Here is a 13,792-nt window from a genome sequence, read left to right as displayed (position 1 = left end):
GAGTACATACAGGAACATGGCACTCTGGGAATTAATTTCTCAAGTCTCTTTGCTGAATAGAAATCATAATTTCTCAGCAAGATCGTAATAAATTTGCCTAATAAAGTGGGTACAGTGCTCCACTGGAAACACTTTTAAGCAACTAAAGTTTATGTCCATATGCTCCTTACCTGTGCATGCACTCAGTTAAGGGAATACATAAAAGCTGTAGGCATCTGAAAGTCCACAAGTCATTAATGCAAGAACATATTTTTAACAGTAAATGAATGGGAAATGGAAAACTTATATACCAACTTATGAAAACCAAACAGAACAAATGGTACTTTTCTGAGTTCATGAGTGGAAATTTCACAGATTCATAGAATCACTGAGATTGGAAGGAACCTCTGGAGATCATCTACTCCAACTTCTCTGCTTGAAGCAAGTCAACTACAGCAGATTGCTTGGAGCTGTGTCCAGTCAGGTTTTTAATAGCTGCAAGGGTGGAGACCCCACAACCTCTCTCAGTAACCTGTTTCAAGGTTTGACCATCGTCATACTAGAAAAGTCTTTTCTATGTTTAAGTGGAATTTCCTGTATTTCAGTTTGTGCCCATTGTTTCTGGTTCTGCCACAGCACCACTGAGATGAGTCTTCTCATCTTCTGATCTTCTTTCTTGTACACATTTACAAAGGCAACCCCCTCCTGCTCAAGCCTTTTCTTGTTGAGGCTAAAAAATACCAGCTCTCTCAGCCTCTCCTCATATGGCAGCTGCTCCTGTCTCTTCGTCATCTAGCCCTTCCCTTGATTCACTCCAGCATGTCCGTGTCTTTCTTATAGAATCATAGAATCATAAGATGGTTTGGGTTTGAAGGGACCTTAAAGATCCTATAGTTCCAACCCCCCTGCATTGGCAGGGACATCTCCTATTAGATCAGGTTGCTCAGAGCCCCATCCAGCCTGACTCTGAACACTTCCAGGAATGGGGCTTCTACAACTTCCCTAGGCAACCTATTCCAGTGTCTCACCATCCTCACACTGAAGAATTTCTTTCATGTACCTAATCTAAATCTACCCTCTTCCAGTTTGAAACCATTCCCCTTCATCCTATCACTACATGCCCTTTCAAAATGTCCCTCCCCGGCTTTCCTGTAGCCCCTTCAGGTACTGGAAGGCCTCTTCCAGTAAGGTGTTCCTGGATCTTTCTCTTCTCCAGGCTGAATAGCCCCAACTCTGTCAGCCTGTCTTTATAGGAGAGGTGCTTCAGCCCTCTGATCGTCTTTGTGGCCCTTCTCTGGACCTGCTCCAACAGTTCCATGTACTTCTTACACTGGGGACTCCAGAACTGGACACAGCACTCCAGGTGGGGTCTCATGAGAGCAGAGTAGAGGGCAGAATCACCACCCTCGACCACACTGGACGCAGCTGGCTTTCTGGGCTGCAAATGCCAGCTCATGTTGAGTGTTTCATCAACCAACAGGCCTTTGTTGGTGTTGCACTGGTACTGGTGAGCCTAGAATGAGACACAGCATTCCAGACAGGGTCTGATGAGTACTAGGTAGAGGGCAATAACCACCTCCCTTGACCAGCTGGCCTAATGCAGCCCAGAATGCTGTTGTCCATCTTGCTGCAAAGGCTCATTGCTGACTCATGGGCAAGTTGGCACCTACCAGAACCCTCAGGTCCTTCTCTGCAGAGCTGCTTTCCAGCCAGTCAGCCCCTAGCCTGTACTGGTGCTTAGGTTATTCCTCCCAAGGTGCAGGACTGCCCCATGGACTTCTCTATGTCTGGTTTGTTTAAATGTTCCTTTACCTGGTGGTCCTGTACTGACAGGTGAGTCTTCCTTGTTCCAGAGTGTCCCTGTGGCCTGTGATTCCTGAAGGCACATTCCATGAGAAGAGACCAAAGTAAAGAAGACCTCAAGTACTTTGGCCTTCATCAGCAAGTTCCCTGCCTCACCCAGCAATGGACCTACATTTTTCCTATCCCTCCATTTGATAATGATGTCCCTGTAGAAGCTTTTTCATTGCTTTTCATATTCCCCTGACAGATTCAATTCCTAGGGGGCCTTGGTTTTCCTAACCCCATCCCTGCATGCTCAGCCAGTGTTTCTCTGTTCCTCATAGGTCACCTGTTCCTGCTTTCATCTCTTGTACACTTCCTTTTCATGCTTGACTTTTGTCAGTAACACCTTGTTCATCCATGCAAGCCTCTTGTGACCTGTCTTGATATCGTCTATGTTGGGAGGGACCATTCTGGTGCTGGAAGGAGGTGATCCTTGAAAATACTGGTTATCTGGATATTAAGTTGAAAAAGTATATTCAAGAGAGCTGCAAGATATAGCTACCTCTTACAGAGGAACCAGTTATAAACCACATTCTCTGTTTCACTGAGTGAAGAGACTTAATTCTTATATTTCCTTCCACAATGTCTTTTGCAGGATAAAGTTGATAAGGTGTGGAAGTGTTGGGGAGCAAACTGCATGCCTTGTGCTGGTTTTTAACTGAACTTTGTCAGCCATAACAGTGTGAACTGCAATTGCAACACAATTCAAGAATAAATTAATGAAATATACTGTAAAAACAAAGAAGCCATCCAGAGCTGAACTCACAATTTATGTGACTGTTGTGCCTTCAAATTACATTTTCAAATATTCAACTCTGAACAGAGACACAAAATGTAGTAGTGTTCATTTGTTTTTATCTCCAAGCAGTAACAAATCTACTTTTAGAAAAGCAATTCTTTCTGAAAAATACAAAATCAGAAGTTCTCCTACCTCCAATCATGTACAGAAAAATTCTTAAATTGTACATAAATTAAAGTGACTGTATGCAAATACAAAAAAAAAATTACTAGGTATCTGTTTACAAGTATATATACATATATACACGTTTGTATACAGAGATGTTCCCTGCTACCAACCAACTCTTGATACATTTCCATGGTGTTTTACATAAAGACTCAGCCTCCAGAGTCAGGTAATTACATAAATCTGTATTTGAATTTTAAATAAAATTTAGTTTTTTCCTGACACATTCAGAGACTAAAATGCAATATAAACAATGTTTCAAACAAATGAGGATTTCAATGCCTAAATGAGAGGCAAGTACCTAAATGTTTTATAAGTTTTATAAAGAACACAGAACAGATAAAACCAGACAACTTCCAATTTAATTTATTTTAAGCCATTTTCTCAATTTTTTGGAACTTGCTCACAATTTCTGGCAGGAGTTTATCATTACTTGCATTATGATAAGGATTTTCAACCCTGAGCCTTTTTAATTCCCGCCTAGAAGTGAGAAACTGCTTGGAATGACTCAAAGCCTTGCTTTAATCACTACAAGTCTACCTGAATTGGAGGTTCCATCTTGATATAAAGGAGACAGGGGAGAGTAAAGTCTGACTGATGAGCCATCTGTAATCCTAGTAAGAAAAGCCAGCTGGAGCAGTGGCAGGAGAGGGAGAGCTTCTCTGGTACTCAGGACTTTTCAACCCATGTGGTGCTCTCTGGATATGTGCCAGTACCCCCAGGCTACCCTAACCCAGATGCAAGGTGCTTAGTATGGGGCTGGAGCCCCTGAACAGGACCTTCACAGGGACTGATCTTCCTCCTGTCAGATTCAAACAGCAGATGAAGTCCCTCAGGCTCAGATAAGTGCATTTGACAGCAATAGTTAGACCTCATTAAATTTTATTTGTCCCAAAGTCTTTGCCTGCTATAAGCATTAATACTCATGAATGATAATCAAATAAATAATAGCTTGAGGAAAATGTCTATCTAGGATTAAACTGAACCATTAGGCTCAACTCTGATATGCTACAGCACGTTTCCTGGTTGTCACAGGATGATTTCTGGAGCTGTTCCTCAGGGCACAGAGACCTGGGTTAACCAGCATCAGCCAAAAGACAGTGAACAGGAAAGACACCTCTTCTTGCTCACACAAAATCATGTCTATGCACAAAAGGAACACAATATTACTGACAGCTTGTATAGTCCAGTGTCAGGAGGAAAAGAATTTCCTCCCAGGAGAATTATGTCCACTCTGTACTGAGACTTAAAAATGCAAGGAAAACTTCATATCTTGCCTTCAGAGCTACTATCACATGTCAGTATGTGCAGAAAAACACCCAACCAGACCTCCTGCTGTGGGAGGACAGGAATGTAGCTATTCTGAGACAGAAGGTATAGAGAACAGTAGGATAAAAATTAGGATAAGGTAGAGAATAGAATAGAATAGAATAGAATAGAATAGAATAGAATAGAATAGAATAGAATAGAATAGAATAATAAATGTTGGCAATCATGACAGAAGTGATCATGATGTGTGATCAGAAGCTTGGCTGAAGCCACCAACCCCTATCAGTTACTCAATCTGCCATGTGACAAATGTATTTCAGTTATCACTGGCTTGGGTTGATCTAAAGGGAGAGACTGAGCAGTAAAGAGCTCTGGGTCTCATTGTTAGTACCATGATCCCAACAGAGCACCCAGCTTAAGTTAGTATTTGTTCTTTCCCTTCCCTAATTTTGAATAATCAAGACTTTGGAGGGGGCAGGGGTGGGAGGGAAATCAGTAAATACAGTGGTTATTTGGTTCTGTTTACAAATCTGTAATTTTCTTCTTACTCATACTTCAGTTAACCCTGTGGATGTTAGCTTTATTGTTACATTTGTCAGTGACTGCCACAGTAAAAAAAAAAATCTATGATAAACGCCCTCAATTTCTCTTCTAGGGTAATCTCATTGATGCTAAGTGAACAAAATACTTAATTTGTTGCCATAGCAGTAGAGTTTTGAGAAATAAATTATGACCTGCATAGACAACTAGCACAAGCCTGACTAGCCCTGAGAAGCACAGTATTTATTGACAGCTACCATGCTGTGTTTGTGAAAATTAACAGCACCCTGGCTGAATTAGATCTCCTCCCAATAAAGTGATTTTTTTCCTTACCTTTAGCCTCAGATTTGAGCAGAATTGTCTATCCAACTACACGCTCAGGTGCGGATGCTGGCTCAGTTACAACTGAATTTGACTGACCTTGCATGTGTGCTTGAAGTCTACCTTCCTAGCAGCCAGTAGGCTAGCTAGTGTCTCCTCCAGATTGGTTTGCTCCACATAGGAGTCCAGGAGCTACGTGAGAAGGGTGAACTATCAGAGACTAGAGCCGTGGTGTGAAACACAAAGTGAACTAAATTGACAGAACTGGGGCACCCTTAGAGCAGCCTGTAGAAAAGCTGCTGCACTTTACACAGGAATGTCAACAATTTTCTCATCTGCAGACCCTTACAAATTGTCAAGTGGACATGTTGCCCTATCTATACCTAATGCAAGCCTACTGACAATTTCCTGGTATTTCCCATCTACTTTTTGCAGACCCAATGTGTCTATAGACCATAAGCTGAATACTGCTGGGTCTCTTATTTAAATTGTGAGCTCATCCAGAGCATCCATTCTTGAGAAGAAGCAATATAGTGGCTGAAAGGCACCACAGCCACTTCTCCTTCCTCTTACTCAGAGCTAAAATGAGTATTTTTGGCATAAATATATACTGCAGCACGTAGCTATAGTCCCAAACCATGTAAATATTCCAAAGTTTAATTCAATACAAGACCTTTTGACTGGAAGCTGGAATGGCTGTTACTTAAGTTCTTACAGAATGACATGCTTCACAGCCACCTGCCCTTAGGCATTTATGTGTTACCTGTGCTACCACCTGTAGCCAGCTTAGAGCCAGCCTGAGGAAAAAAACAGCTGATGAAGCTGGAACCCTGGGCACCACCAGATGTATTTATCAGCCCAGCGCTGGCTGAGCTCTGCCTGGTTTAGGGCAGAAAAGAAAAACTCTTGCACTTGGAAAGCTTATTAACTCACTCGTACCACACTAAGAGGAGCAAAGGTGCCTGCAATGAACAGGCTTCCCTCCCTTTCATTTTCATTCTCTGCATCACACTCCTAGAGCTTCCAGTCTCAGGGTTAAAGATCTGTTTCCAGTTCATCAGTAAGGAGGGCTGCATGAAAACAGCAGGATTTTAAAACACCTGTAAAATGTAATCCATATTACTTTTAGGAATAAATGCTTGAAGCAGACTGGAAATCTGAAAAAAACCCCAACATTTATGAAAAATACTTGTATTTTAAATAGTCCTTTAGGTACATAGTTTTAAAAAATCATCCCTGCTTCAATATAAACATCCCTAAATATCTATATTGCTAGATTTTAAACAGCAGATGACTTTCTAACCACATTTATGTGAAATACTCAGTGCTTCAGCTCTCTTACTCCGAGCACACTTCATAACCAGGCAGTCTTGTTATTCATTACCATAATTTTAAAGGACAAGTACAATGACTGAAATGTCATATCTTAATGATTTGTTCAATTATGACTAGGTGAGAGACAGATGACCGAATCAGATGCAGGACAAGCAGGCTGAAATGTTCAAAATCACATTTACAAAAGATTCTGCAAAATAGCCTTATTGGTTTTCAGTGGATATGCTCACAGTGTGCCGGGGTGGAATATCACAGTGCTTGCCCAGCTGTATTTCAGTTACTGGCATGGCTTTTTCTCTGGATACCAGGAATGTAGGTGCCTGCCCAAAACGTTCCACATATACAGCCAGGCTTTCAGATCAGGCTGCTCAATTCAGTGACAAAGCCGTCATTTTTTGGAAAAAATAAACCACTTTCTTTATACAATCAGGATGCTTCCATGCCCACTCTGAAAACTTTACTTGTGGTTAAGAGACTGCAGGGAGCTCAGACAATTTATTTGAAAATCAAACTTTAGAAGTACAGCAAGAATTCACACTTTTACATATTCACAGCCTTACTTTCAGAAGCTGTTTTGATACTAAATATTACAAATTACTTATTGGAATTATAAGTCTTATTCTACTAAAATTTAAGCATCACAAGATGTTAATATTGGGTATTGTTTTGCAAGACAGAGACAGACATAAAATAATTAGAAGACATTCCTTTGTAACACATAAAACATGGCATAGAAAATATTATTTATTGCACTTATTTCATATATATTCTAGACTTCAAAGTATTTATCATAGCATTCATTATAAATAGCAACCATGGGAAAAGCTCTCAAGTGCCACAAATTTTAATCTAAAAACTGGAACAAAATTGAAGTATCTGTCAATCACAATCTGCAGAAAAACACCTATTCTGGTGGAAGAGTAGACTGGGTGGGAAAACACACAAAGAGAACATATTTAAAGGTTAAAGTTAAACTTTAAAGAAAATAATCTTAAACTCTCAGAGATTTTGTCTGAGATGAGTATAAATGGAAGTACCATAAAAACAATTTTTCTGTATTTTCTTTCATTTATTTAAAGTTTTGATGGTACCTGATGACAGATTCAGACTGGTCCATGCAGGAGCAACCACAGCAGAAGGTGGAAGAGTAGGCCTATCACTATTTTGCATCACTACACCATTTTATATCCAGGTCCAGTTCTACAATATCCACAAAAGCTTTCGGACCTGAGACCTCTTCCACAGAACTATAGATAGAGTATGAACACTGAGTTTTGCAGAACTGGGATTTTAATTAGCCATATTCTCTTTTTTTTTCTTACAGAAGCAATAGGGCATATATAAATCCTGAACTCATGTTTCTATCATTTTGCTTCAAACTGGCCTTCAAGCCCCTGTGTTCTCCCTTTGAAGAGATTCCAAGTTAGGAGTATTACAGCTTATTGCAGCCTCCAGATCTTCATTTTGAAGGGATGTTTTCTATTTCTTTTTATAGCTTGGAAGGTGGCACAGGAACCATCCAGCTGGTCCAAGAACTGCCAGTGAAAATGCTGAGAATCCAATGAGTGTCTCCTAAATTAAAAGAAAGTTAAATAAAGCTAAACAAACTGGAACTCTCCCAGTGTAAGCAGTCTATTGCCAACCAAATTACATTATATTCTTGAACTCCTGCAGCTGTAATCCCAGAAACATGAGAGATTCTAAAGGAAAAATAATCCACAGAGAATTATTTTACATGTTTGGACTAGAAGCACTAGTAAGCCATAGCAATTGGGAAAAAAAAAAATCTTACTCATGTCATGCAAAGGGACATTTTAAAAGTAAAAAAGACCCGTTTAAAGACATGGCAAATTTCTTAGTTTCCTACAGGTGCAGTTAATTTTGTGCCTATTTTTTGAGCTTTTTATCAGAAAAAAAATTGTGGAAACAGTATTATTTGCTTAATAGTTACAGTAGTGCATCTCACTACTAATCATATACAAGAACTTTGGGTATCTAACACTGGGAGTTGATGTAATAGGGGAGAAAGTTGCTGCTAAAAATTTAGTTCTATGTCTTCTATAATCACATATGAGAGCAGTTGGGCTGGAGAGTATAATCAAAGCTCACTTAAAAGAGCACTTCAGAGAAACAGGAATTTGTGATGCCTGTCTCTATAAGATGTTGTGAGAGCATTCCCTTCCTCTTTCAGGAATGAATTTGCCATCTAGGAGGTGGAAGGAGACAACTTCTGCAAGGAGTGGAGCAGAGAGCTGGCTTCTCTGTAAGGTGAAGAAAACCTATATTGCCTATACAGGAAAAAGCAGAGAAAAGAAGCTCTTCCTGAGAGGACTGCATCCTTGCCCAAGCTGTGGATGAGGAAAGGAAAAGTGAGGGCACAAAGATACAACTCACCACCAGTCCCACCTTCTCCTTGGGCGGGCAGCTGTGGATGCAGCGGCTGCTCCAACTGGCAGACCCAAAGCAGAGGAGTCGGGATCCATGGTGCATTATAGGGCCCATCATTTTATCCCAGTGAGGGGACAGCAGTGCTGGTGAATCCTGACCAGCCAGTAACTACTGCTGTGAGGAGTTTCACAGTCCTTTGCTATTTTTTTACTGCTTAAAGCCTGCAGGATGCTGAATAATTTTTAATGAAGACAAGGATGGACTTGACAGACGAGTTCATTTTTAAGTTGGATCCAAAAAGCACCAACACAAACCAAAATACACCGGTAGCTACTGTCCTTGGGCGGGCACCAGCAAGAGTGTGTGTGTGTGCATGCCTTCTTTCTGGAAAAGGAGCACCCCAGGATAATGCAGCCACCTCCCATGGGCTCACTGAGTGATGCTGCTGAACCCAGCAGATGGGAGGAGTCTGTCTCTGCTGCTCATGCTGGGAGGCAACATGGAGAAAACTGCCTGTCCTCCCATCCATTAATCTTTAACAGTCTTCCTTCTCCTATATTCACACGCATGTGCCCTCCACACAAATTATTTGCACCCCAAATTATACTTGCTCTGAAATGCCCATTTGCCCACACTTGCAGTTTGCTTATTGTCCACAAAATATTCCAACCAGGAAATCACCAGTACCTGAAATAAAATACTTCCCTGACCCCCACTGCAGAGAATATCTCCTTCCTCCTCATCCTACCTAAAGCACTGCTAATCCAGGTGCACAAAGAAGCTGTGAAGCAGCCTGCTGGGAGAGCAGCCATCCACAGCAGGGAAATGTCAAGCCACCTTGCCAGGTTCCAGCATCAAATCAGAACGTGTGACAGGGTAACAGGCAAAGGAAGAAAAATGTTATTAGCATTGCCAGTGGGTGATTATTTAAGAGCAGAAGTAGCTGGGAAGGCACAGAGAAGGATGTGTCCACTTCTCTGCATGCAGAGCTGGACAGATGCACTGTGGCTCTACACCCAAACTTAGGAGCTATTAGCCCTGGTCATCCAACAGGCTGCACAAAATCTGTATAAAATGTGTTACTTCTGCACTTGGAGGCTAAGAGGCAGGGAAGTAAACAATCCTCCCTCAGCTACAGACTCTGCCTTATCCAGTATGAATGTTTTTGAGAGATGAAATCTGTTGTTTGTTACACATAGACATAAGGATTTTCACTCAGCTGCAGTAGCATGCAATTTACTAGATTCCCTCCTCATTTTTAAACACATTTTACTCATTTATTCTCTACTTTCACCTGCCTTTAATTACCAAAGTCTGAAGCAACTATGGCATCTTTCTCTAGGCTTCTCATCCTCCAAGCTCACTTCAAGACAGCCTGCAATGTGGTGGTGATGGCGAGAGCCTCAGTTTGAGTGTTTTTCTGACAATGTGCAGAATGTGTTAGCAAGATTAGCAAGATGTGAAGAGCAAAGAGTTAGCAGTCTACATAAACAAACAATAGTGGATCAGAGATTAAACAGACACATCTGGCATGTACTTTACCAGTTCTGTGGTTTTGCTATCTCAGCATATTTACTTGCTCAGTTTTACAGAGGAAAAAAACAAGTTGTTTACCTGTAAGTCCTCCTTGTTCACGAAATATCCTACCTGTCTGTAGCAAATACAGAATTTATCCAGAAATTCTGTCTTAGAGCTGTATCTAAAGTAAATAGAGAGCAAAAGACTGGTTTACTTTCAACAGCTGTGGCAATAGCAGCTAAGCAACATGTAGACAACCCTAAGCAACCAAACTTCCTGAGACAGACACACTAACACCAAGAGATTGTCCTGGATATATTATACGTGATATTTTAAGATTTTGTATTCCACTACTTGTCTGCAGGTATTTAGCTTTTGGATTTCATGCTTTCTACATGAACTTTTTTTTTTTCTACATCTGTGAGGATTGGAGCCTTCTCTTTCATCTTCCAGCAATCTTCTGCACAGACCTTACTAGCATTAATTCCTGTATTGAAATGAAATCAAACACTGTCCTACAATAGAAACAGTGGTTCTCATTAATCTTGCCAGACTTAGAAATTATTTTCTAGCTTTCTGCACATTCACTAGAAACTGAGACATAACCTTCTTTCTCTAGCAAACCTTTCAACTGCTCAGCTGCAAAGTCCAAACCAATCTACCCCATTGCCACAGCCCACTGCTCACAGTGGTGCTGCACCCTGGCATTTGCAGCCAGTTTGTGTATTTATGCACAGCAGTGAACAGTCTTTGTCAAAGTTCCCCCCAAAAGGCTCAGCTGTTCTTGACTCAGCATTGTCCCTTTTGCTCTTCACTCAGTCTGTCTCATTTCGTGCCTGGGGCTGCTCAGCCTGCTCCAGCCTCACCTATGCTTGCATTGCCAGCCCTCCATACACTGCTTATATGCTGCTCCTGAACACTAGGAGTTTTCTCACATTAAATTCAGAAAAAGGCTTTCAAAAATCTTTTGCTATTCCTAAGTTTGCTATTGGTCCCTTCAGGGTGGCAGGAGGACTTGAAAGCTCTCCTGGCACAGTTTATCCAGCAGCTTTTTTCTTCTTTGCTACTTTAAAAATGCATTCTGTATTTTTCCCACTATAACTTTCTCTCTTTCAGACCTCTACTTTTAAGAGTATTTGTTCTTTATACTACTATCACTGGAATAATTTAATTTTTAGTTACTGAGATCTCTCCTTATATATTCACTACTAGCTAGTACCATTTCCTCACATCCTAGCTGAGAGGGCAGATTCTCTAGCCACTGCTACAGTGATACAGGTTATAACATTCCCATCAGTGCCAGAGCAAAGCAATTCCAACTAACATATGCAGTGGCAGCACCAACCCTCTGATATCATAGTTAATTTTCTCCCTCATCTGCTTCTGAGGGGGAAATTGTAGGTAGCAGTGTAAGCCTGTTTCAGTAGTTTTACTTCAGCATGACACTGCTTGTTTATTTTATCTTAAAAGCTGAAGCACGCTTTCCAATTTTGCAAGTAGAAATTTTTCTAATGTCTGTTTTCAGGATAAACTCAATCTAGACGTGTTTTAATGTAAATGAATGATCTTTTGGTTCCATTGGTTCCAATGCTTCTTTAAGCTGCGCGGGCTCTTAGAAGCACTTTTGGGAGAGAAAGCTGGAAGTGCTTGTTCCGAAGGCAACAATGGGACTTGGGCCAAACCGACTCCCAGCACAACCCTGACCGTGAACACAGCTTCCCTAGGCACAGGGTGACCTGGCTCCCTTCGAGCCACCACCTGGGTCTTCCTGCACCTTCCCAGTGCCCACGCTGCCACCTGGGGACTGCGGGCTGAGCCGCGCTCCCGTTTGAGGGTAGAAAAGCTCGTTAATTACGAGTTCATTAGAGAAAGGAACCAAACGCTGGGATCGGGTACTGCATTTTTATAACCCGGAATACATGTTGCTCAAGAGCATTGCCAAAGCAGGCTTAGTAACACTTAAGTCATCGTTGCATTTTGAATAAGCAAACCATTTACATGCTAATTATAGGTATCATTTTGCCTTGAGCATTTAGCCAGTATTTGATATTCTACAGGATGAAAAACCTGACAGCAGGTGCTTATTTATCATAATCCTTCTTTTAAGAAAAGCAGCTGAATAATTCTTGTGCCCTTGAACACAGACATAACAAATTTCTTGTTCATAATTCTACAGTTGTCTTTATTCTTTAAAAAAAAAAACACCACACACACACAAAAACAAACCCCAAAACAAAACAAAGCAAAAAAAACAAACACAAAACAATAACAATAAAAAAAACACCACGAAGAAAAACCTGTCCTTCATCTCAACTTCTGTCTCCAGTGAATTCATCCCTCAGATTTCTCATAGTTTACTGAGGCATCTAAGGCATGGACACCACAGATTCCTCCTATTGATTTTTATTTCTTCATTGTACAGATCTTCCCTTCCTACTAATGTGCACCCAAGATCTGCATCTAGCATGCAGTTGCCTTTCTTCCTCTGCTGACTTTAGGAGTGACTTTGCTGCTGAGATTCCGTGGTTAAGTATTGACATTTGATAGGATTAATCTATGCCTGACTGCTGCCTGGCTCAGAAAATCAGGAAGGATTTCACAACTGGTGTGGGCTCTCTGCATGGACTTAGCAATGTCCCTACTAATACATGAAAACTGATATTTCTAACAATTTATCAATTTACCAGAAAGAAAGGCTGGTTCATTTTAATACTATAAGTATTGCTTCAACATTTAATAAGCTTGCTCCGCATAGTGTGTCTACGCAAGAAGAAAATAAGTTTTTGATTTTGTCAACATATTACCTTAAGAACCATGCATGTAATATTGATGACATAAGAAAATGATTAATCTAATTGCAAAAAACTTATAAATACTGATGAGGAATACAAGTAAAGAAGAAGAATAAAGGAGAGAGTGAAGAGCAGGGGAGAAGGTTGCAAGGGATCTTGAGATCAGCCCCTGCTGCTTCAGTTCCTATTTGCTTCTAGAAATGTCATTAATGACAAATGGAGAAGTCATTCTCTATCAGTGTCTCTCAGAGATCACTGTTAGAGGTTCTACTTGGGCACTCAGGTAGTGCAGAAATTGGGAAGGTGCCCTTGCAATGATTCAGAGCCCTACTGCCAATTTGTGTACGAGTTTAGGATAAGTCCATACCCAACTGTCAGAAACTCATTCTCCATCCCAAATTGTATTTATGACATATGAAGCCTGGAGAGCAACTTGGCTCAGCCTTCTCACTGCAAGATTGTACAAAGGGAGAAAGTGTATGATGCTGCTTATCATAATGTGGGGGAAAAAACAAACAAACAAACAAACCCTGTTGATTTACTGCCTGTATTACTTTTTGTCCGTGCTGCTTTTCTTTGTGTGCAGTTTCACCTTCTGACTGATTCGGGTCTTCAAGACCCATTTTGCACTGTAGATGGCACTAAATAATTGTGCAACACGAAGCAGACTCCTATCTACCGACGTCTGGATGGGTTTACTGTTACTTTCTCTGGTTTTGTTGTCCTGACTGATAAGATTTTTATCCACCTAAGTAAGTAGCATGAAAAACAACTTAAAACTTGTTTGCAACCTGGGACAAAAGATATTCTCTGCTATGCTTCTGGCTGATGCACACAGCAT

This window comes from Apus apus, chromosome 5 (genome assembly GCF_020740795.1).
Source record: "Apus apus isolate bApuApu2 chromosome 5, bApuApu2.pri.cur, whole genome shotgun sequence".
Lineage (NCBI taxonomy): Eukaryota > Metazoa > Chordata > Aves > Apodiformes > Apodidae > Apus > Apus apus.
The sequence above is the reverse complement of the archived record's forward strand: the minus strand, read 5'-3'. Positions refer to the sequence as shown.